Below are 25,278 nucleotides of genomic sequence, written 5' to 3' on the forward strand. Positions count from 1 at the left end.
GAAGACTGTCAGCTTCTCTACTGTTTAAGAATTGTCGCAGCGTCAGTCTGCTAACCAATAAGGAATGGAGTGAGCCACAACGTCCTACAACAAAGTGAGGGGACGACTGAAATGATTGTCTTTGTTCCTGCTTCAAACTCTGTTCCCTGACCTTCATTTCCATTCCAGGAAATAATCTGAAACTGAACCAGATGTTGAGTCTGATGTGGAGCGAGGTTTCATCTGCGCACTGCTCCAAAGTTAAAGTTGCCAGCATATACTGTACCTCAGTAAAACCAATTTGCTTTAGAACATCTGCTGAAATATTAAACTTCTGATGTCTACAGATTTAACTAAAGTAAAGCTGCCTTGGACAGCCTCCCATTTGCTGCTCTGTTCAGAAGTGTGGTCAAAAATTATTGATTGACTCCAAATCTCACTCACTTGTAGATTGTGTACTTGTAGACCTACCCAGACTCCCCCTCTGACAGGGCCTTGATCTTGAAATCCACATCATTGCTTTTAGCATCCTTCATGAACCTCTCACCCACACCATCCTGACACTATGTCATTTCTGGTCTTCAAGACATCTGGGTCTCTTCACTGTAATATTTTGTCTTCCTGTTCTCCATTGGTGTTTCTCCCATCCTGATGGGAGTCCATACTTTCAGCAGGCTTGATAAACCCTCTTGAAATCTCTTCCTAAAACGTTCTTCCTACTTCTCTACCCAGATGCTAAAAATCTACACTTGTGAGCAAGCCGTTGGTCATTTGTCCTGACACCCTTTTCGGGTTCAGCGCTATTTTGTTATATTAAGTGTTTTAAAAGTTTCATTACATTAGAGATCCCAGAAAATGCAAATTGTTAATGAGACTCCCCTGGAAATGAGGTTTAAACTTGTATTGAAAATGCATTGTCCACATCATTGAGACTTGAGACTTTTTTCCAAAGTCAGTAACAAATGCCACCAGTCCACCACTGTACATAAAGTTGAGTCACCGGATGTTTTAATATATCACTCTATTTTTCAGCCAAGCATATTTTGGAGTTAAGCCCATTTTGTAAGAAAAAGCAAACTGGGGATTGAATTCCAGATGTTAACAGATACCACCTGGAGATCGGTCTGTGATAATGTGTTTAAATTCTTTTGGCATCTGTAATTAGATGACGTGACGTTCCTTGGTGTAGCTAATGAAGATCAGAAATTGTTGTTAATAATGGAATTCAAACATGGTGCTATTTAGTGCTCATTAAAATGGCAGGATACTAACAGGAAGTAATTTTAAAAATATTGAACATGAGCAAGTTATTTTTCCATCAGACAGGATATTTACTGATGCTGAAAGTATGCGAAAAGCCATCTATTGTTCGGATTACTGAATGAAAGCAGTAAAAACATCAAATTTATAAACATCCCAGGACTTCCCTGAGAATTCCTGTATTTAACACAATAATAGAGCTTTCTATATTGAGTGCAGGATTCTGCAATAAAACCTCAAAGATGAGGAAGTCCCACTTCCATGTGAGTGGTTTGCATTATTAAGGTGACTGGTCCCAGCTGATCCTTGCACACCACCTGACACACTGTTCTAATGTAAGAATGGCAGCAGCTCATAGACAATTAAATGTTAGCATGTCAGAATTCAGAATTCCTGTGCACAAAGAGGCTTCTAATACGTTTCAGAGCGCTATATCCTTTCTCCATTTGTTCCTAATACTGTTTGCTGTCAACACAAGGATGACTCTTTGGTTCATGTTCTAGGTAACCACATCACTTTCCTGTACCTTTTGGCTACAAAATTCTTGCTTGGGAAATGAGATGAAGTTTGGCTGCCAGGCTGCCACACTCCCTGTAGCAAACATACCACTTCCTAGCTGCCAAAAGAAACTCTGGATGCTGTTTTAGCACATCACCCATGAAGCCCTATTATCCTTTTGACCAAAGTTGTTTCTTGTTTTTTTTCCCTCCAAATGCATCAATATACATTTGGCTTTAGCTAGTCTCTTGCTTAAAACGAAGTGTTAACATCATAGGCAAGATTTAATATTTCTTAGCAACCGGTGGTGCAATCGGACAATGTCCAAGCGTGAGATTTAGATGCCAGGCCCAATGTGAACAGTGAAGCTGGCATAAATATTTAATGTGAGACAATCCTGTGAAATTTGAGAAAATAAACTGAGTTTCAAATTGCCAAAGATGTACTTTCTCCTTCATAAGATTTCCTTCGTTCAGTCCTCCTCCTCCTCTGCAGCTTTGCCCACGAGCCCTCGCCTGCCAGGAGAAGAGTTAATGTGCTTCTGCTCTCGCCTCACAGTATTATGTTTTCTCGAGCATTTCAAACGATCATTGCAGTCGATTTTTTTCAACTTTTCGCACCAGTTTCTGAAAATAAGTACCAATTTACTTTGGGTTGGAGTGAAATTATCGACCCAACGGGGTTTTTGGCATCATTGCAGAACACCTGCTAACTACACTAATGAGAACTAACATTGATGTGATTCCCTGTGCAGATGAATCATCAGATTCAAACAACGAGGACACTGCCATTCAAAGTTCCTTAGTGCTGCAAAGATCCAATAAAACAACTTGACCTAATATTTGAAATTTTATTTGCTCCAGAGCAATTTCCAGTTGAAGTTTTACTTTTAGGGTTAAGTCAGCACTGTTAAGTAGGGAAACACAGTTTGTGCACAGTGGGGTCTCAGCAAATGAAAGAAAACAAATGGACATCAATCAGATGGACATCAAGGCCTTGACAGTTAACTTTTCAAAGGTTGCCAAAGTGTGAGCTGCATTGCTTTGCATCTGGAAGATTAGGATATGATCCAATTGAAGGGTCCATACTTATAAAGTATGAAGTTTTCTATTATTTATTTGGTGAATGGTGTTTCATCGGCAAAATCAGCTATTCTGCGCACCCTAAATACCCTCAGTTAGTCAAAAAGAAAAGTTATTTTGTCCAGTAGGTGTAACCACTGCTACAAAAAATGGAATTTTTAAACTAGAGGAACTTAAGGAAATAGGCCCTTTAAGATTGAAATCAGGAAAACATTTTAAAGTCATTGATCAAAGCAATCAAGTGGATGTGAACTACAAACCTGTGGATCCGATGGAATGGGGTTAAAGAGCTGCATGCCTTCCCTTTGTTCCCATGAAGGTCAAACTAATAGTTCTGAAAAGAAAAGATGGCTGGTGACAATTAGCACTTTCACGCAAGGATGTTTAATTGGTGTGTCAAAAAAACTTGCCTACAAAAATTACCAAAAAGAAATTTGCCAATATTTACTAAGAGCTGTAGAAACTCTAGAAACATAGAAAACCTACAGCAAAATATAGGCCCTTTGGAGCAATACAGGCAATAATAGCTCCATACTTCGTCCAGTGTACATGCCCGGTAGCTCGATTTCTCTCTCTCTTTCTGCTACTGACAGTGAACCACCCTGTTTTTTAGGCACCACATACCATCTTTACTTACCCACAAATTTAACATAAGACTACACATGAATTAGAATATGATGCTCCTCACCATGTAGTATCAATCATATTACAAACTAAACAGAATGATCTGCCTTAATAGAGTATATATAAACACTTGCACATCCCAATTACTAAAGGAATTGAATATTTGGCCATGTATGGCGGGAGAGACGCCACAAAGCCAAACCATTTAGGACTCATTATGAGAACGTACGGGGGAGGGTGTGCGTAAGATTCATTGAAGTGTGCACTCTCACTGCAACGACAGCACAATAACATTGCAATATTTGTGTGTGTGTGTGAATGTTCATGTGTATGGAGTATGCTTACAGAGCACTGTCTATCACATATGCACATCAGAACTTTATGTTCCCTCGAGTGCTTTCTTTAGCTCTTATAAGGATACTTGGATAGCAAGGTCATATACTTGTGACTGTGTAGTGCACCCTCAGTACTGTAGTCAAATGTTAGCCCATCTCTGCACAGCACTTCAGAATGGTCTTGAAACCCACACCCTTCTTTCTTACATGTGCAGAATATATTTACTTGAGGAATTGATGTGATAAATGATTGGCACTTTGAAGGAAATGGTTTTAAGAATTAAATGTCCATGTTTAATCTGTTAATTGCTTTAATTATGGCAAAAACATTTCTGAGCTTGATTTAGCACACATGTTCAATGTGTTTGAATTAAAATAAATAAATGAAGATGTTTCCATTTTACCATCTTTTTGTAACACTGCTGATGTGTTAAATTCTCCTTGCAAAGTCTTTGTGCATGTTTCCTTTGTGTGTTATTTTAAATAAAATTGGTTCGAGATAAATTTAAGAAATTTGCATGAAAGCCTTAAGGAACTTCCGGCACTCAATATTCTATTTGAACAATGTTGGCTAAATAGAACATTAGAGTTAAACTGTCAAGACCACAAGTACTCCATAAACTCCCATTTAACTACAGTAACTTTGAAATTGAGATCAGACTCAAGCTCAAGGAAATATCGGATAATGCTTGCTAACTAATATAGTTGAAACAGGAACAGCGCAAGATGGCTGCTCAGAAACAGTCAGCTCTTTGGGAACTCTGGCATTCATCATGAAGTAAATTACTACATCAGTTCTTGTGAAGAATGGATGAAGATGTTCTTCTGGGCAAATAATGTTAAATTTGAGGGCAAGAGCTAGTCTTGTTAAAAGAAACCCATATGAAAGCATAAGAAAGCAATTTGAACAACAGATTGACTTAGGTGACTAAGCCCCTTTGGCAGATCATGTGGTGACAAACAAGACAAAGATTTTTCTTCCAATTAAATGGCCGAGAGATTCAAGAATTGTTTGAACCTGACATCTTTCGATTTCACAGTGTGCTGCAAATTCAGTGCCAGATACCAAAGGCCGACTGTCCCTTTTAGTCATAATGTCATTGTGTTGAAGGTTCTGTTTCAATACTGCAGTACTGAGGCTTTCCTGAATTAAACGCTGCAGCACAAATATATGCGTAGTTTAATAGTTGAGCAAGTTCAATCTGAATGAATAAATATGCAAGGTCTAAAGATTCAGTGGAGCCAGGTTTTCAAGGTTTAAAGGAGCCAGTTTCCGAAAATGTAAATGAATTATTTCTGATAAATTCAGTCATGGTAATGTTGTTTCCAGGAAAATTGCAGTGGAAATGTATTGTGTATTTAATATTTCAATAATATTTAAGTAATTGTTTGATTAAGCATTTTTGTTCATTTGAATAATACATTACGGGTTATATGTGTAAATACCTGAATTGCATACATCATCACACTACCACATGATACATGCACACTTTGCTTAAAGTAAAGACAAAGTTAGATCTGCATTTTGGACTCTGTAACTTCCTTTGAATTAGTTTAATGTTTTGAAGTTGCAGAACATAACAGTGGTGACGAGGTATTTTTAAAACTAACCCAATGCAGCTGCTGACATGTTGCAGTGAGACATCCCAAATAAAAGAAAACGCAATGGGAGCAAGGTCGAACAGCATGATTGAGTTTAAAGAAAAAGACTGTAAATGGCAGAATTAAGGATTCACAGAGTGAGTACGGGATGATGATAATCACTAAAAAAAAATCAGAAATGACTGGCTACATCAGAAAGATTGAGTTTGATTACACAACACGTAATTGGCTCTTGTATACTGAGCTATTGGAACATTAGTTATTTGAAGCAAATGAAATGGCCAATGAGAAGCGAGTGCCAATTTTGTTAAGTGCATTGGGTCTAAGGGCACAGAGTTTGTGCTAACACTTCAACCAGACCTGCAGAAATGAGCTTTCCTGACATTGTCAAAGTGATGCAGGAGTTGTCATGGTCCGGTCCGTGAAATCCGCATTCCGGTTCACGGTCCAGTCTATGCTCTTTATTCCAGGTTTTCTGGGTTTCCCCAGTTTCTGTTGAGGCAGCTGATTCTCGTTTGGGCTGGCTTCATAAATAGCTTCAGGATTCAGCCTCTAGCTGCTGGATTGGTCCTGTCCAAACCCCCCTGTTTATATCCCTTCCCTTCACCTTCCTCCTGAAGCCTTGCCTCCCCTCCCCCCCCCCCCACCTGTAACCCTTGCCTTCTCTCCTGTCAAGTTCAACCACTGGAGCAAGATAAGGAACTGTCTTTCATTGTTTTGAACTGTCTCTGTGTCCATGCCTTCGCTAGGTAGGTCAGGCTGTCTGCCACTACCTTGTGTTGGGAACTACCTCGTCATATTCTGCATTCTGTTTATGAGTCCTGGCCCTTTGTCCTGTATCCAAGGAGGGGTCCCGGCTCTGTGTTCCATGTTCCTGTCCCTTCCTCGACCAAGGCTCTGCGTTCCTGTCTCTCCCTTGACCAAGTCAAGGCTTCAGGGTCTTGTCCAGTCCCAGCCACATCCAAGAACCTTGTCCTGTCCAAGCCACAGCTTTATGTTCTCGTCTTGTCCATGTGCCTCGCCAGCCCAGGGGTACCTTGCCCAGCCTGGTGCTGGGGTTCCCTTGTCCTGTCTAGGAGTCTCATGTTCAGTCCTGTTGCCTCTCCTTGTCCTGTAGCCATGTCTTGTCCTCGCCTGGTTCTGGAGTCTGAGCCCGATTCAAGACCCAGGTTCTGGGTCCTTGTCCAGTCTCTGGCTCGGAGTCCAAGCCCAGGCTCCTAGTTCCCAGTTCCATGTCCTGGTTCGGCTATCCTAGTCAAGTCCTAGTCCAGGCCCGGAGTCCTTGTCTCATCCAGGGCCTGTGTCATGTCCAGTGTCCTTTCTTCCCCACTTTCCTTCCTTCTTTCTCACGTGTAGTCCTGTTCCTGGTAGTTCCATCTCTGTGTCTTGCAGTTGGGTCTGTTCCCATCACCCTCACTATGACAGGAGCATTTAAAACCAAAGCCATTGTTGCCGGATTCAAGGCTCATCTGTGGGTTTGAATGAATACACTACGGTTGTCACAGACTTTATAAAAACAGTTGTAAATGTGTGTGTCTCCACAAAATCATTCCCCAACCAGAAGCCCTGAATGAGCCAGGAGTTCAGCAACCTGCTGAGGGCCAGATCAGAGGCATTCAAGCCTGGTTACCAAGAGAGGTCCAGGTACGATCTCCGGAAAACTGTCTCCCAGGCTAAGTGGAAATTCCAAATGTATCAATGCAGCTACAAGGAAGGCACAACAGCAGCTATATTTTATTAGGAGTTTGAGAAGATTTGGTATGTCTCCAAAAACATTCAAATTTCTACAGATGAACCATGGAGAGCATTCTAACTGGCTGCATTGCTGTCTGGTATGAGGGAGGCTACTGCACAGGATCGAAATAAGCTGCAGAGAGTTTTAAACTTATCTCCATCATAAACTTAGTCACTGTGGTGTCCAGGACATTCTTCAAGGAGTAATGCCTCAAAAAGACGGCATCCATCATTAAAGACTCTTAACATTGTCATGCCCCGTTACCATTAGGAAGGAGGTACGTAAGTGTGAAGGGACACACTCAGTGATTCAGGAACAGCATCTTCCTCTCTGCCATCCAATTTCTGAATGTACATTGAACCCATGAACGCTACCTCACTACTTTTTTATTTCTATTTTTGCACTACTTATTTAATTTAACAATTTAATATACATAATTCACATTTTTTTCTCTATTCTGATGCATTGCATTGTGCTGCTACTGCACTGTCAACAAACTCCATATGCAGGTGATATTAAATCCTCCTCCTGAAGTCAATAATCAGCTCCTGGTCTTGTTGACATTGAATAAGAGGTCCTCATTGGGGGATTAGATGTGGAGAATGCCAGAAATGTTAAATTCCTCGATGTTATTATTTTGGAGGGTTTATCCTGGGCCCAGCACGTAAGTGCAATTATGAAGAAAATACGGCAGTGCCTCTACTTCCTTAGGAGTTTGCAAAGATTCAGAATGACATCTAAAACTTTGACAAGCTTCTATAGATGTGCAGTGGACGGTATATTGACCAGCTGCACCATGTCTTGGATAGAAACAACAATGGCCAAGAATGGAAAATCCTACAAAAGGTAGTGGATACAGTCCAATCCATCACAGGTAAAGCCCTCCCTCTATTGATCATATCTACACAAAATGTTGTCGCAGGAAAGCAGCATCCATCATCAGGAACCCCAGCACCCAGGACATGCTCTCTTCTCACCGTTCCTATCAGGAAGAGCACCAGGACTTACACCACCAGGTTCAGGAACAGTTATTACCCTTCAACCATCAGGCACTTGACCAAAGGGGATAACTTCACTCAACTTCACTTGCCCCATCGATGAAATGTTCCCAGAACCTATAGACTCACTTTAATGGATCTTCATCTCATTTTTTTATATATTTATTGCTTACCTATTTATTATTATTATTATTATTTATTTCTTTTTGTATTTGCACTATTTGCTGTCGTTTGTACACTGGTGACTGTCCAAGTTGGTATGGTCTTTCGTTGATTCTATTATGGGTTTTATTGAGTATGCCTGCAAGAAAATGTATCTCAGGTTTGTACATAGTGATGTATACGTACTTAGATAATAATTTTACCATGAGCTTGGATTCATACATCAATCATATTTTATGGAACGTCTGGTGAGCCTTTGCTGGATCACAGAACAATTCTATTCCACCCTAATTAGCCTTGTAATCTACATTTGCATTAACTCAGTCCTAAGTCTTCTAATCACTTACACACTTGGGGCAATTTCCAGTAGCCAGTGAATCCACATGCTGGAATGTGGAACAAAGTTGGAGGAAAGTCCATGTGATCACAAGGAGAACAAGTAGACTCACAATCAGCAACAGGTCAGGACTGAACTTATGTAACTGGAGCTGTGAAGAGGACACTCTGCTAGTGACGCTTCTGTGCCACCAGTTCAAAAGTCATCACCCAAAATATCTCAAGTCACCATTGTCAAAAGGTCAAAAGTAGTCTAATAGTCTCTTTGAAACCAAAACGGTACTTCTGTCATAATTGAAGAAGAAAATCTCAGAGGTTTCAAGAGCATAATGTTGAACTCTGGAAGAGTGATGATCATGGATGCAGATGATCTACAATATCAGGACTACAAAAATTGGAGAACTTCAAACTTAAGTCTTCCTTGGTCCTTGCTCAATATAATACCGGACTTTTGTCAGGTATCACAACAGTACTGACATTGTTTCTTCAAATGCTGGGGAAAGCAAAGGTACATGATCTCTGAGTTATTTGTTACTAGTGTGGGCCTCCTGGTGCATTATGACACCACTTGTAAGTTAAAGCTTATGGAGGCAAGTCAAGTGGTTATGAGTCATGTTAATGAACAAAAACAGTAAAAGAACATTGCTTTTGAATCTCAGGAAGTGAGGGGATTTACACTAAAACAGAAAAGTTTTGAATAATATTTGACATAGCACCATTCACATTGACCATTTGAACCCCTGGAGCCAAGTGTACAATTACACAGTGGTCACCTGAAGTGCTAAGCCATCCTCCTCTCTTGACCTAGATACCGAGGATTCCAGATGGATGTCACACTCAGCCTCAATGTTGCCAAGCAGAGCTGCTAATACAAATATAGAGAATGCTGTGTCTACCTGCAGGCAGTAGAGGGTGATTTTCCTGTAAATGTGGTGCAAATAGTGGAAGCAACACAGAACACATATTAAAACAAAATCATTTTACTTTGAATGGTTGGGCTGATTCAGACACAGTTTGACCAAGAATAAGAAGACTTACCATTTGAGATGTTACTGAGCTGTCTTTAAATCAGGGCTGTTTTAAAAGGCTGCAAGAAGTTCTATCTATAAAACAATGAGAAAATCTCTGCATGTGTTGTAAGGTTGAATTAGTTGATGAAGAGTTGAGACACAGCATGACCGAAAGTGACAAGAAAATGCCTTCAATAAGTTGAAGATGGATGCTAAACCATCTGTTGAGTATTTAAAAGCAAAACAGGCACTCAAGAGCAATTGTAAGAAAAAAAATCCGAGGATTTGAAATTCAGGTATTTGATTAAACTTGTTGTTTTATAAAACATATTGACTGACTTGTTAATATTGTTAATATATTGGATGATCTGTCCTGGGCCTGGCACATAGATACAATCATAAGCAAGCAGTGCTCGTGTCCTTACTTCCTTCTGAGGTTAAGGAGCTGCAGATTTTCACTGTTCGCTCTAGCAAACTTGGACAGATGTACTGTTGAAAGTATCCTGATCATTGTAATGATCTGGTAGAGCAATTTTAATGCACAGGAATGTCAGAAGCAGCAGTGAGTGGTGGATTCTGCCTAATACACTACAAGCACTTCCCTCCCTACCATTGGTAGAGCTACAAGAAACACTGCCTCAAGGTACCATCCAGGCCATGCCATCTTTTAACAGCTACCATCAGATAGGAGATTCAGAAGCCTGAAGTCCTATGCTTCTCTTCATCCATTTGGTTCTGGACCCAACCGGATAAACCCTAATACCAGTACAGCTAAGCAACACAATGACCACTCTGATCACTTAGCAGTAAAATGGAATTTTTTTTTCTTTTAATTCTGGTTTTCTTTTTAAAAAATGTGTGTAATTAATGTTTAAATTAAGTTTTTCTTGTGAATGATGCTTGTACGAAGCTATCTGTCTGTAGTGATGCTGCTGCAAGGAAGTTTCTCGTTGCACTTCGCGTGTTACAATGAGTGGCACCTAAAAGGAACTACATTCTTTACTTGTCATTGTTGTTAGAGTTGCTGCAGCTGGAACTTGCTTTTTGGAAGATAAATATCAATGTCAGAATGGTTACTATTGCTGTTTTTGATTTTAGAAACTGAATCTATCAAACAGATGGCCATGGTAATCCATATAAACAGGTGGAAGCCATTTAGTTCTATTTAGTCACTCAAGCCTGTCTCAGCATTCCATGAGATCATAGGTGATGTGATCTAGCTTAATAGATTTGTCTTTCCCACATCCTTTAAAGCTTTTTTAACGGAAGTATATCAATCTCATTTATAAATAATAATTGACCATTAACTTCTGGCTCTCTCTTGCCATCTTGCTCTGTGACTCTGTGGCCAGCCAATTTATGAGATAACTGGTTTGACAAGTCATCTACAGCTGTTCAGAAACACTCAATCATTGCCACCACGCACCAAAGCCTCTTCTTTGATAACCGTTTATCTAAATTGTATCAGAAAAAGACCTTGGCAATTGTGGGGATGACTTACAGCAGACTGAAACACTTGAGCATATAGACATTTAGAAAGAGGATGTGCTGGAGCTTTTGAAAAGCAATAAGTTAGATAATTCACCGGGACTGGATGAGATATACCCAGGCAACTGTGGGAAACAAGGGAGGAAATTGCTGAGATTCTTGTGATGATCTTTGCATCATCAATAGGGGTGGGATAACTACTGGAGGATTGGAGGGTTGCAAACCTTGTTCTCTTGTTCAAGAAAGGGAGTTGAGCTAACCCAGGAAATAAAAACCCGTAAGTCTGACTTCAGTGGTGGGCAAGTTGTTGGAGAAGATCCTGAGAGGCAGGATTTATGAGCATTTGGAGAGACATAACCTGATTAGGGATAGTCAGCATGGCTTTGTCAAGGGCAGGTTATGCCTAATGAGCCTGACTGGGTTCTTAGAGGATGTAACAATGATGTAGAAGATGTAGAGTAGTGGATGTAGTGTATATGGATTTCATTAAGGCATTTGATAAGGCTCACCATGCAAGGCTCCTTCAGAAAGTAAGGAGGCAAGGGATCCAAGGAGACCTTACTTTGTGGATCTAGAATTGGCTTGCCCACAGAAGACAAAAGGTGGTTGTAGATGGTTCGTATTCTGCATGGAAGTTGGTGACCAGTGGTGTTCTTCAGGGATCTATTCTGGGACCCCTCCTCTTTGTGATTTTTATAAATGACCTGGATGAAGAAGCAGAAGAGTGGGTTAGTAAGTTGGCTGATGACACAAAGGTTGGGAGTGTTGTGGATAGTTTGGAGGGTAGTCAGAAGTTACAGTGGAACATTGATAGGATGCAAAACTGGGCTGAGAAGTTGCAGATGGAGTTCAACCCAGATAAATGTGAAGTGGTTCATTTTGGTAGGTCCAATTTGAAAACAGAATATAATATAAATAGTAATACTCTTGGCTGTGTGGAGGATCTGAGAGATCTTGGGGTCTGTGTCGTTAGGTTGATGGTGTTGTTAGGAAGGCGTGTGGTGTGTTGGCATTCATCAACTGTGTGATTGAGTTCAAGAGCCGCGAGGTAATGTTACAGCTATATAAGGCCTTGGTCAGACCCCACTTGGAGTACTGTGCTCAGTTCTGGTCACTTTACTACAGGAAGGATGTGGAAACTATGGAGTGAGGATTGACAAGGATATTTCCTGAGGGTATACCTTATGAGAATAGGTGAGTGAACTTGGCCTTTTCCCCTTGGAGCGAGAGAGGATGAGAGTTGACCTGATAGATGTGTAAAGATGATGAGGGGTATTGGTCGTGTGGATAGCCAAAGGCTTTTTCCCAGGGCTGAAATGGCTAACACGAGGGGGCCTAGTTTCTAAGGTGCTTGGAAATAGGTACCAAGGGGATATTTTTTCACACAGAGTGGTGGGTGCGTGGAATGCCGGTGGCAGTTGTGGAAACAGATACAATAGGGTCTTTTAAGAGCCTCTTAGATGGTACGTGGAGCTTAGAAAAATCGAAGGCTATGTGTTAGGGAAATTCTAGGCAGTTTCTAGAGTAGATAACATGATTGGCACAACATTGTGGGCCAAAGGGTCTGTAATGTAGTGTAAATTTCTATGTTCTATGTTCTGGAACATTAAAAAGTTTAGGATTAGACTGATACCAGATCAGAGATTCCAATCTCTCACACTGCCAATTGCAAAAATCCCCTATTCTACCCCCAACTGTGCTCCCTTCTTCATCCTATCAGAAAATAACTGATCAATTATTGATCAGTTGCCGATTACTGATCCATGGTTGACAAGGGAAGTCAAAGCTAATGTAAGGGCAAAAGAGAAGGCAGACAACAAAGCAAAAATTAGTGGGAAGATAGAGGATTGGGAAACTTTTTAAAACCTACAGAGAGCAACTAAAAGAATAGTTAGGAAGGAAAAGATAAAGGGGATGCAGTGGATGTTGTATACTTGGACTTGCAGAGGGCTTTGACAAGGCGCCACACATGAGACTCCTTACCAAGTTAAGAGCCTATGGTATTACAGGGAAGTTACTGATGTGGTTAGAGCATTGGCTGATTGGTAGGAGGCAACGAGCGGGAATAAAAGGTGTTGCCTGCCAGTGACTAGTGGTGTTCTGCAATGGTCGGTGTTGGGACCACTTCTTTTTATGTTGTATATAAATGATTTAGATGATGGAATAGATGGCTTTTTTGCTAAATTTGTAGATGATATGAAGACTGGTGGAGGGGCAGGTAGTGTTGAGGAAATGGGTAGGCTGCAGAAGGACTTAGACAGATTAGGAGAATGGGCAAGAAGATGGCAATGAAATACAATGTTGGAAAATGTGTGGTCACACACTTTGGTAGTAGAATTAAATGTGCGGACTATTTTCTAATTGGGGAGAAAATCCAAAAATCTGAGATGCAAAAGGACTTGGGAGTCCACCCCGAAGGTTAACTTGCAGGTTGAGTTGCTGGTGAGGAAGGCAAATGCAATGTTAACATTCATTTCAAGAGGTCTAGAATACAAGAGCAGGGAATTAATGCTGAGGTTTTATAAGGCACTGGCGAGGACTCACTTGAGTGTTGTGAACAGTTTTGGGCTCCTCATCTAAGAAAAGATGTGCTGGCATTGGAGAGGGTTCAGAGGAGGTTCTCAAGTATGATTTTGGGAATGAAAAGGTTATCATACAAGGAACTTTTGATGGCTCTGGGTCTGTACTTGCTGGAATTTAGAAGGATGAGAGGTTTTCTTCTTATCATGTCCACAGACAGTCTATACACAGCCAGAACTGGACACATTTTTGCGCCTTGTTGTTGAATTTGGCAGGATCTGCAACAGTACAGGTTTTCTCTAGTGATGGGCATTGCAGGAGATGTTGCATAGTTTGTGGCTCAGTTCCACATTCACAAGTTGTCGGGCTGGTTGTACATCCCTGTTTGCTTAGTGACTCCTTTGAACGACCTACACCAGTCCTCAGTCTGTTCAGGCACTTCCAGGTTGCCCAGTTGCTCCTGGGGGAAGGCTTTCATCCGGTGGAATTTCCATCGTTAGGGGCTATTTGAGACTGGTGAGCCGGTCTTTCCACAAGGCGATGCGAGCTTCAGATGGGGTTGATTGTAATGGAGCAACACTGTTCATGAAGCTCCTCCTTGACATTGGGTGTATGATCACGTAGGGGGTGCCCTTCATCTGATATTTGACAGTGTCGTTCTTTCTTGCTGGCTACTGTTCTTCTTATATCAGGTGGAGTGATACCCACCAGGATATATAGGCTGTTGGTATTTGTTGGTTTTAAACAACCTGTGATAAGTAGGCAGCTTGCATTCAGAACGGCATCCATCTTCTTAGCATGAGTAGATCTTTCCCATGCAGGGCAGGCATATTCGGTAGTGGAATAGCAAAGGGCAAGAGCACTGTTTTGCAATTTTTTCAAGCTTGCCCCCCATTTTGTGTTAGTGAGCTTATTCAGGATGTTGTTTTGTGCGCTCACTTTTGCCTTTGCCTTATTGATGTGATTCTTGAAAGTGAGGCATCTGTCAGGGGTGACTCCTAAGTAGATAGGGTGCTCGCAATGCGTCAGTATGGCTCCACACCAGGTTACTTTAAGCTGTCATTTGGCTTCACGGTTCCTGAAGTGGAACGCACAAACTTGCATCTTTGATGGGTTTGCGTGGAGGTGGTTTTCTTCATAGTAGGAGCTTAGTCCCTCCAAGGCCTCAGAAAGCGTTTTCTCCATAGTGTTAAAATCAGTGCTTTGGGCAGTGACGTATAAGTCACCAGCTTATATAAAATGGCGTGTGACATCATCTATGGGTTGGTCATTTGTGTCGATGTTGTACAGCCGCGGTGCGAGCACACTTCCCTGAGGAAGACCAGTCTTCTGAAAACGCCACTTGCTGTGCTTCCCACCTCGTTCAACATAGAACCGGTGATTCTGAAGCATGCTTTCTCACAACTCTGTTAAGTGAATATCTTTTGTCATCTCTAGGATTTTGCAGAGGAGATGTCTATCACTGTATTGTAAGCTTACGATGCAGTGAACCAACTCCTCTGCAAGATCCTAGAGATGACAAAAGGTATTCACTTAACAGCTGTTAGAAAGGATGAGGGATAGGTCTCATTGAAACCTTTTGAATGTCAAAAGGCCGAGACAGAGTAGATGTGGAAAGGGTGTTTCCCATGGCGGGGGAGTCTAGGACAAGAGGGTACAGCCTCAGGATAATGGGGCATCTATTTAAAATAGAGGTTCAGAGAAATTTCTTTAGCCAGAGGGTGGTGAATTTCTGGAATTAGTTACCACAGGCAGCTGTGGAGGCCAGGTCACTGGGTGTACTTAAGGCAGAGTTTGATAGGTTCTTGATTGGACATGACATCAAAGGTTATGGGGAGAAGGCTGAGGAGTGGGGCTGAGGACAGTAAAGAAGGTAGGCCATGATTGAATGGTGGAGCAGACTTGAGAGGCCAAGTGGCCTAATTCTTCTCCTATGTCTTATTATCTTATAGTCATTAAAATGGCTGTTCTGAATTGATGGTGATGGGTGGGTAGTGTTATAGGGTGGAAGCAAATATATGAATTCTAGAGGAACAGTTTCTAGTCATACTTCCCTCTTCAGGATTTTATAGTCTATCTCATTGTTGTCTCCTGCTTAATTCAAATAGTTTTGCTTAGCTTGCTACCAAAGTACTCAGGCCCCTATAGGGTTTAAATTCTATGGAAACAACATGTTTCTGATCAGAAATAAATGATTTTTCCATTCAGCAGATGTTTACATCACTGTGATCTTTATCATAATGTGGCCTTGCAACTGAATCAAGGAATGTATGTGAAACTAATTCACGAGGTCAGGGAGATTTCTCTCCACTAGGATTATCCCCAGCACATTGCTCACATTAGTCAAAGCCATTCTCAAGAAGTGGAAGAAGCAAATTAGCATAAGACAGACATTGCTGCTCATATAAATCAAAATCCAACAAGGGTAGTATGTTGCATGCTACATGCTACTGGAGCCTAAACAGAGGCAGAAAACATCTGAATATTAATGACAAAAATAGATGTGACATAAACGTGTTGGTACTTTCATCAAGTTTGTTATCTCATTCAAAGGTCAATGTAGGATCACACAGTAATTGGTGAGATATACTGTATATGTATTGATTTTAATGACTCCCAAGAAGTGTGCACGCACATAAAATTATTTGACTGTTAGGATGACTTTCCATTTTCTGCTCTGACCTGCATATCACAGCTTTATATGTGCCTTTGCCTTTCCCTCTCTGACCGCTTTCATTAATCTTTTCGTAAAAAAAGACAGCTTTGTAAACTAGGCAGTTGACCTTATATCACTGATTCCGTTTTCTGAATCATCCCTCCCCAATCCTCTCAGAGTTCCGAACTAACTTGCTTTCTCTCTTTCCCAGGTCTGAAGAGAAGTCAACCTGAAATGGTAACAGGTGCAATCTGGCCATTTGAATGTTTACAGTACTTCTTTTGTTTTTATTTCTGATCTGCTGCATTTTTTTTTCATTTTTCTCTTTTTCTCCCACAGTTTCTCCCATCTTACCCATTATAAAACAAGTGTTCCTGCCATATATTATCACTTTCAAAAATCTACAGTTTTGTCTTGCACCTTTCACTTGCTAATACTTTGTTCGGCCACTAGCTGTTTTGTGAGCTTAAAAGCACTGACATTCTGTCCCTCTTGGCCTGCTAAAGGATAAACATTTTGTGCTGATTACTACAACAGCTGTTTGACTGTCGGCACCCACTCTGCCTGCAGCACTGTAATTCAAACTAATTTTAAACAGTGCTGCCGAACTGAGCTTTTGCCAATTGTATAAGCAGCTGTTGAATTAACCAGCTGGAAACTTCCTTCATTGTTGGATGTGCTGAGGGAGGTAGAATAGGACCTTAAAAGCTGCTGCTGATTAAAATTAATTTATTTCTTCAAATTAATGAGCAAGGAAGTGAGTGGAATCAAAACTTCGTACAATGTTGGCTAGTGTAATATCCAGGAGTGTGAGTGGTTTTGGCCCAGGCAGGGGTCTGTCTCCCTAACCTGGATCAAATTATGAAATTTATTGGACAAAGCTGCCAGGTCCTCAGAGCTATGCCACAAGCAACCTCCAGTTTGGTCACTTCTGATCTTGGTAAACGTCTGTCGGCAACTAAAAAGAAGACCACATTCCCTATGCAGAGCCCCTCCGTAATGACCTCCATGAGATCATCTGGAAACGAGAGATGCAGGCTGGGTGTGGTTGGGTGGAGAGTTGGCAATCTTTGGTGCCATTCCTTATGTGTAATGTCACATAACAAAACAAACTAATTTACTTATATTACCATAATGAAAATAAGAGAAAAATCCTTCATCCTCAACATTCCTTGGTCACTATTGTCCAGAAATCTAAGTGAACATACACATAAACTCTCTGGCTACAAGCGCATGCCAGGTCAAAATGGTGTAAGGTTCCCAAAGAACATAATATTCTGAAATAATAACACCAATTCATCAATGTCGCTAGGTTAATATTTTGTAACACCAGCCATACAGTAAAAAGCCCTTCATTACATGAACTGCCATGCATCTTCAAGAAGCCCACTCACAACACCAGCTAAAAGGAAAATTAATTATGGGCAATAAAGTCAAGTTTTCTATTCCATGAAAACTAAATGTAAATAAATAGTCATGCCCTTTGTTCTTGGTGTGAATATGTCCCCAATAAGACTCAATGTAATTTATGTTCATTATCTGAGCAGTTATATTTTTGGAATTATTTCCAGTAAAACAAGATCTCTTAAAAAATTACAGTAGCAACCTGCTTTATAATTTGCGTGCAAGCATATCTTTGTGAGCCATTCTTATTATTTCCTTTTCACTATCTTCTATTTTATAAATCAGCACTGATTGCCATCTGTTATTGTATTAAAAGTTCTAAGGTGGAGATATAAAGCAATTCAACTTTTAGCCTTTCCTAAAGTGTGTGTCTGGATAGTATGTGCTACATAAACCAGTATGGCTGAGCAAGGAGAAGCACAGCTGTGGGAACAAAAAGTGTAATCCCAGTATAACAAATAATGAACGACCAGTGCCACTTTCTATGTGTAAAGTCTCTAACAGGATGTTTAGATATGTTTATGGATGCTGATTACCTTTAAATGGCATCATCCTCATTTAACTTGTCCATTTCTGGTACTGCCAAGTTTCTAATGATCAGTGTGTAAAGAGGTGTCAGCTCACACAATTTTGGTTACTCTGCTTTCCTCGCACGTCCTACGACATGTGGATTGGTGATTATTTGGCCACCATACTTTGCCATTAATACATAGGTGAACAAAAGGATCAGGAGAGAGCTGAGGTGAATGTAAAGGGAATGAAATCAAACTAGTGTATCTGGGTGCACCTTAGTCAGCTCACACTCATTAAGCTGAAGGGTTTATTTCTGTGCTATATGAATCTATGATTCAAAGAACATATGAAGGTGAGGTATTGGACTGAGAACATTATAGGGATCTCACAACATAGGTATACTTTAATTAGCCATCTGCTGGCAGAAAGATGACTGGATTGTCCATTTTAGTCTCCTCCTGAGCTGCTGAACATTAGAGAAACGAAGCTTCAGCCACTTTGCTTCATGTGAAATGACATCGAGTGCCCTGGATACAGAAAAGTTTAGTTAACATTATCAAAGCCTTTCTTCATTATAACATTGGCAGTTTAAATGCTCTCTGATTGCACATTTGGTTTCTGTTGCGGCATCATATCAGTTGGAGTCATCTACATAAGCACAAACAACATCCAAGTTTGAGATGTTAAAGGTCAAGTAACTTTCAATTTCCAGATTCTGATTATACTCATCAAGAGAGCAAGTGATTATATACTCTTGACATTTGGTGCCAATTCCACAAACTAATTTACTTATGTTATCATCAGGAAAATAAGAGACAAATCCCACATCTTCAACATTTCTTGGGTCAACAATGTCTAGAAATCAAGGTGGACGTGCACAGAAACTCTATGGCTACAAATGCATGACAGTCCAGGCTGGAATTGGTGAGAATTGAATTGAATTGACTTTATTTCTAACATCCTTCACGTATGTGAGGAGTAAAAATCTTTATGTTGCATCTCTGTCTAAATCTGCAATGTACATTTATAGTAGTTTATAATAATGTACAATAAATAGATCAGTCAATGTAATATAGAGTACCCTCAAATCAGAGTGAGTTGATAAATCTGATGGCCTGGTGGAAGAAGTTGTTCCAGAGCCTGTTGGTCCTGGCTTTTATGCTGCGGTACCGTTTCCCAGATGGTAGCAACTGGAATAGATTGTGGTTGGGGTGACTTGGGTCTCCAGTGACCCTATGGGCCTCTTTTACACACCTGTCCTTGTATATATCCTGAATCATGGGAAGTTCACAACTACAGATGCATTGGGCTGTCTGCACCACTCTCTCAGAATCCCGCAATTGAGGGAAGTAGAGTTCCAATACCAGGGAGTGATGTAACCAGACAGGGTGCTCTCAATTGTGCCCCGAGAAAAGTTCTTAGGCTTTGGGGGCCCATACCTATACAGGACAATAAGAATCCTGAATGATATAATATTCTGACTAATATTCATTGTTGCTAGGTTAATATTTTGCAACACCAACCCGACAGTGGAAGGCCCTTTAGTACATGAACCTTACATGGATCTTTAAGAGGTCCACTCACCTCACTAGCTAAAAGGAAAATTAATAATGGGTAATAAATTCAGGTCTTCTATTCCAAGAACATTTAATGAAAAATAAAGCGTGCCTTTTGATCTTGGTATGAATATGTCCCCAATAAAATTCAAAGTAATCTATGTGCAATTCAAAATGTTCATTATCTGAGCAGCTATATTTTTGCAATTATTTCCAGTGGAGTAAAATCTCTTCATAAATTATAGGAGCAGCCTGCTCTATAATTTGAGTGGAAGGATATTTTTATGAGACATTCTTATTATTTCCTTTTCAATGTCTTCCATTTCATAAACCAGGACTGATTGCCATCTGAAATTGTATTTAAAAGTTCAAAAGTGGAGAAATAAAACAATTCAACTTTTAACCTTTCCTATAGAGTGTTCCTGGGTAATATGTGCTATATGAACCAGTAGGGCTGAGCAAGGGGAAGCACAGCTGTGGGAACCAGAATTGTAATCCCAGTACAAGAAGTAATGAATGACTGCACAGCAAGGGGTTTTGTGAAAGGCTGAGATGAGAGGTTCTATGAACCATGTCCTTGCTGCTTTTCAGCTTCTACAGCATTCCGGTAAGCAATGCAAATGCTGAACATCACTTTGAATTCATCGCAAATCAGACAAAATAAGCTTCAACTAACCAAACAGGATTTACTCACTCAACAAAAGAAGCATATCACAGTGTTGTGGCCAAAAATGTTACTCACACAATCCCTTCTTCAAGTCCAACAGAAGCATATTTGATTGATTTTACAGCTGAGGTGGGAAATGGGACCTTCCCAGGTGTGGACTGCAGACGCCTCATTTGTATACAACACTGTAATTGTATACTTAGAGTATCTTTAACCGATGCACAGACAGATGGTTATTGGCAGTAGACCAATCAGGTGCCAATGAGCTCACGATCAGTCTTTTCAGACATGACCAGTGTAGTTGAAGATCCTATGTGCTGGTGATCTTGTAGTCAGTTTTCATCTCTTGTCCATAAGGGTGCTCTGACTTGGATTACTCTGGAGTCATCCTTGAAGACATTCCCTGCTGCAACCCTTGAACTAGCAGAGGCTGCCTGATATCATCTTGTGATGATGGGAAAATTGTTGGCAATGGATGTTCCATAGATATGCTGCCTCCATACAAGGCCATATTGAGGAATCCCTGGGCCTGTTTCCTTGTTCTGCGTCAGCAAATAAGCATATTTGCTTATGGCTAGATACGCTGCCGCCATACAAAGTCGTATTGTGAAATCTCTGACATGAGGAAATCTGCAGATGCTGGAAATTCAAGCAATGCACACAAAATGCTGGTGAAATGCAGCAGGCCAGGCAGCATCTATAGGGAGAAGCACAGTCGACATTTCGGGTCGAGACCCCTCGTCTGGCCTGGCCTGTTGTGTTCCACCAGCATTTTGTGTGTGTTGTGAAATCTCTGGGCCTGTACCCTTGTCCCGTATCAGCAAGTCTATTGCCTAGCTTGTAGAATAAATTTAACTAGTTTAACTTGTAAATGAAATGTCCCAATCCCAAACTAAACTGAGATAGCTGGTATATACTGCTGCAGCCTTTATGTGTGCAGATTAATTCTTCTGTTGTGCCATTATCCTATATAATGCATTGTGAGGATCGTGTTCTTTGATTTCTCAAGTGCCTTCAATATCATACAGCCCTCATTGCTGGGGGAGAAGCTCTGATCAATGCAGATTGGCACTTCCATTATATCGTGGATAATGGACTGGCCGACCACAGTTTGTACAGCTTCAGAGCTGTGAGCAGCACTCGGGCCCCACAGGGGGCTGTATTGGCTCCCTTCCTGTTTACCTTGTATACCTTGGACTTTAGATACAACACTGAGTCATGTCATCTGAAGAATTTCTCTGATGACTCAGCAATAGATGCACTGCTCCCTGTTACTATTGATGGTGAGGACCTACAAATACCTTCAGATGCACTGGGTTGACTGACTTGAGTGGAGCACCAACACAGAGGCTGTGTACAAGAAGGACTAGAGTTGCCTTTACTTCCTTAGGAGACTGAGGTCCTTTGGAGTGTGCAGGCCTCTCCTTCACATGTTCTACCATACTGTTATTGCCAGTACAATCTTCTATGCAGTGGTGTGCTGGGGCATTGGCATCAAAATGAGTGATGCCAACAGGTCCAATGAACTGGTTAGAAAGATTGGCTCTGTTGTAGGAGTCAAACTGGACATACTATAGGCTGTGGTAAGACAAAATACCCTTCTGAAAATCCTGACAATGTTTCTCACCCTCTGCATGCCACCTTGGCTGAACAGAGGGGCACTTTTAGTAACAGACTAAGACAACTGTGCTGTACCAAAGAGTGCTACATGAGGTCACTCTTACCGTCGGCCACTAGGCTCTATGAGTCAACCTATAGTTGGGGAAGTGATTAGCTCCCTCCTGTTAGACTGTTTGTGGTAACTTATTTTTTTATTCTTTCTACTTCTCTTCTGATATTTATATCTGTGCACTTGTAATGCACTGTGACACTGTAATTTCCTTTGGGATGAATAAAGTATCTACCTATCTAGTCAAAATTCACATTTTAATAGGAATGAATATAAGTGATATTCATACTTGGAATTTAACTTCCTCCTGACTATTTAAGGTAGCACATCTGCTGAAATATTGATTATTTGCCTCTCAATTTCCCTCTCCCTGCCCCATAACATTTATCTTTTCCATTTCATGCATGTATCCAATTCCTCTTTTGATAGTATGGATTTTGTTGTATACAGTGAACACCAAATCCTGAGAAGTCACTGCTTTTCCTCATATCACACAGGTTCATCATCACAGCACCTATATGTTCACAAACAATTAATTCAGCTATCCTTTGATAAGTATTTCAGGACTACCTGCCTTTCAGGAAAAATTCCACAAGTGTCTAACACGAGTGGCATGATTTCTCATCACTCACTGCGTTCAACACAAACATAAGGTCAACATTGGTGAGACTGTGAAAAGCAAAGCTAACTAATTTGGCAACTTTATTTTTTAATCTCTGAGACTCTTCAGTGGATTAAGTGTACATTTATCCAGAGGTTAATTGAATATCATTCATACTTACAATTTATTGTTAAACTTAGAATTAAAGTAATTGGTAAAAGGATCAGATGGGGTATCCTGGGAAGGGTAGTACCTGTGGAGAAGGGGTTTGTTGTGTCCATTCCGGGGCAGCTCGCTCACCTTTGGTCCCTACTGGACACTCAGCTCTCGCCTGTGGCTCCAGGTAGCTGTTTTCATGCAACAGTGACCACACCCAGTACATCGCTTGGACAGGTGGGCTAAACCAGGCGAGGGTAGGCGACAACCTCATACACAGGTGTGATTGGGACATGCCTGTCCTACCATGTGAAATCGGCTCTGGTGGACTGGGCAGATAGGATCCAGTGGTCAGGGAGGTTGCCCCCTGCAAAGGGCATGACGAGGCACAGAAAAATCATTGTTATCCACTGCAATCAAGGAAGACCCCAGTTATGATGCTTGCTCATATCGCTGGATCTGGATGTCTGAGGTTGAGACAGTGCAATGGCTCTTCCACTATATTAAAAAACTCTCCTGCAGAAGTATCCTATCATTCTCAGACATGACGAACAGCCACCAAAAGGAACAGAGACTTTTCTTCGGAGGGAGGTCTTTGCACCAAAAAGTACCAGAGATCTATAATTCATGACCTCAAAATGTTGTGGGGTCAGAAACCCTGGCTACGCTTAAAATATACCTGGGTATGCATTGGAATGATGTGATGTTCCAAGAACCAAAAGGTGCCATTTGGGCCAGCAAGAACACAAATGAGTCAAATGGCCTCTATCAGTGCTTCAAGTTCCTATGGTTTTACCATCAATTTTTTCTTTATTCAACAACCTTAAGATTTAAGGGGTCCCCGGAGTAAATGTAAATTAGGGTAATGTTCACTACAAGGGTCACATGACCATATATGGATCATTGAGCATTTGAGTTCAATTTGCCTAATGTAGTCCCTGACTGTAATCTCCACTGACTATGGGCACACAGGGTCATACATAACACAATGGCAATAAAAGAAAAGAACAACAAGGTTTAGTATCCAACCGCATAGGCCCAGAATGAAGGGACGTCACTTCAGGACTGTGATGAGCTGAAACATTCAATTTCTTCAGTTAGCAGGTGGTGAATTTGTAGAATTCAATGCCGCAGAGGGTTTTGGGGGCCAAGTTACTGGGCTGAGTTTGTTAGGTTCTTGAATGGTAAGTGACGTAGGATGATAGCAAGAAGATGGGAAAATGGAGCTGCAATTTTAAAAATCAGCCAGGTTTGAAGCAGACTCATTGGACTGAATAGTCTAATACTGCTCCAAGTTAAATTAATCAAATAAATTGAGTGACTGAATACTGCATCGTGGAGTGTGACTGAAAATTTTCAAATTAGGCAATGATTTAAACCTGAAGGAATAATACTAAAGTTCAGAGTTGGGCACATGAGGAATTTAGGGTAGTGTGTGTCGAACAGTGAGTATTGCCCTTTTCAGTGTTAAACTATGGCATCAACAGTATATCCCAATCCTACTATATTAGGAGGCATAGTAATCATTACTTGAGTCTATAATCCTTAGAGTCCTCTGTCCTGGGCTAATCTTTCAAAGTGTCCCCAGATGTAGCCCATCTTATCTTTCCTCTCTCAGGGATGAGTCTTTGGAGGTTCTGCTGACTTTTCTGTTGCTCTGGGTTTTTACAGGATGGAGTTGCTCGTCCCATGTTCAACCCTCCTCCGCTCACAGCCAGTCTCAGGACTGTCTGTGGAGGAGTTTCACAGTGATTTTGCATACATAGATAATCCTTTTGGTTCTCATAAAGAATGGTTGGAAATGTTCTTCCTGGCTAATACACTCCTGAAGTTGAGGGTCAGCACAGAAAGTAGCTGCTCATAACGTAAGTGTTGTATTTGAATGCACGCAGCATAAGAAATAAAATGGATGATCTTGAAATTCAGCCACAGATTGGCAAATATGACGTTGTGGCCATCTCTGAAATTTGACTAAAGGATGGCTGCCATTGGGAGCTGAACATCCAAGGATATACAGTGTATCAGAAAGATAGGTTAATAGGGGGTGGTGTGGCCCTGTGCATAATATTAAATCATTAGAAAGGGATGACATAGGATCAGAAGGTGTAGAGTCTTTATGGGTTGAGTTAAGAAATGGCAAAGGTAAATGGACCCTAATGGCAGTTTTATACAGGCCCCCAAACAGCAGCCGGGATGTGGATTACAGATTACAGCAGGAGATAGCAAAGGTGTGTCAGAAGAGCAATGCCATGATAATCGTTGGGGATTTTAGCATGAAAGTGGATTGGGAAAACGAGGCCAGTACTGGACCTCAAGAGAGAGAATTTGTAGAATGTCTAAGGGCTGGCTTTTCAGAACAGCTTGTTGTTGAGCCCACTAGGATTGGGTGTTGTACAAAGATCTGGAGGTGATAAGAGAGCTTAAGGT

The 25,278-nt window shown here is 41.0% G+C and overlaps 1 protein-coding gene across 10 annotated transcripts in view; it reads right to left on the reverse strand.

Moving 5' to 3' along the window:
- Positions 1 to 25,278, reverse strand: part of LOC132400604 (uncharacterized) — a 261,413-nt gene that overhangs the window by 71,187 nt on the left and 164,948 nt on the right. For 5 of the 10 annotated variants that reach the window (XR_009514310.1, XR_009514309.1, XR_009514307.1 and 2 more), the window contains exons 3-5: positions 11,619 to 11,813; positions 9,650 to 9,714; positions 3,080 to 3,153 (exon numbers count right to left, since the gene is read on the reverse strand). The exons of 1 other annotated variant lie outside the window; for it this stretch is intronic. The gene's annotated coding sequence lies outside the window, so the exon portion shown is untranslated. The remainder of the gene's footprint in view (positions 1 to 3,079; positions 3,154 to 9,649; positions 9,715 to 11,618; positions 11,814 to 25,278) is intronic. 4 more of the 10 variants (XR_009514313.1, XR_009514317.1, XR_009514311.1 and 1 more) reach the window with 1 other exon arrangement.

The sequence above is a fragment of the Hypanus sabinus genome, chromosome 10 (genome assembly GCF_030144855.1).
Source record: "Hypanus sabinus isolate sHypSab1 chromosome 10, sHypSab1.hap1, whole genome shotgun sequence".
NCBI classification, from domain to species: Eukaryota; Metazoa; Chordata; class Chondrichthyes; order Myliobatiformes; family Dasyatidae; genus Hypanus; species Hypanus sabinus.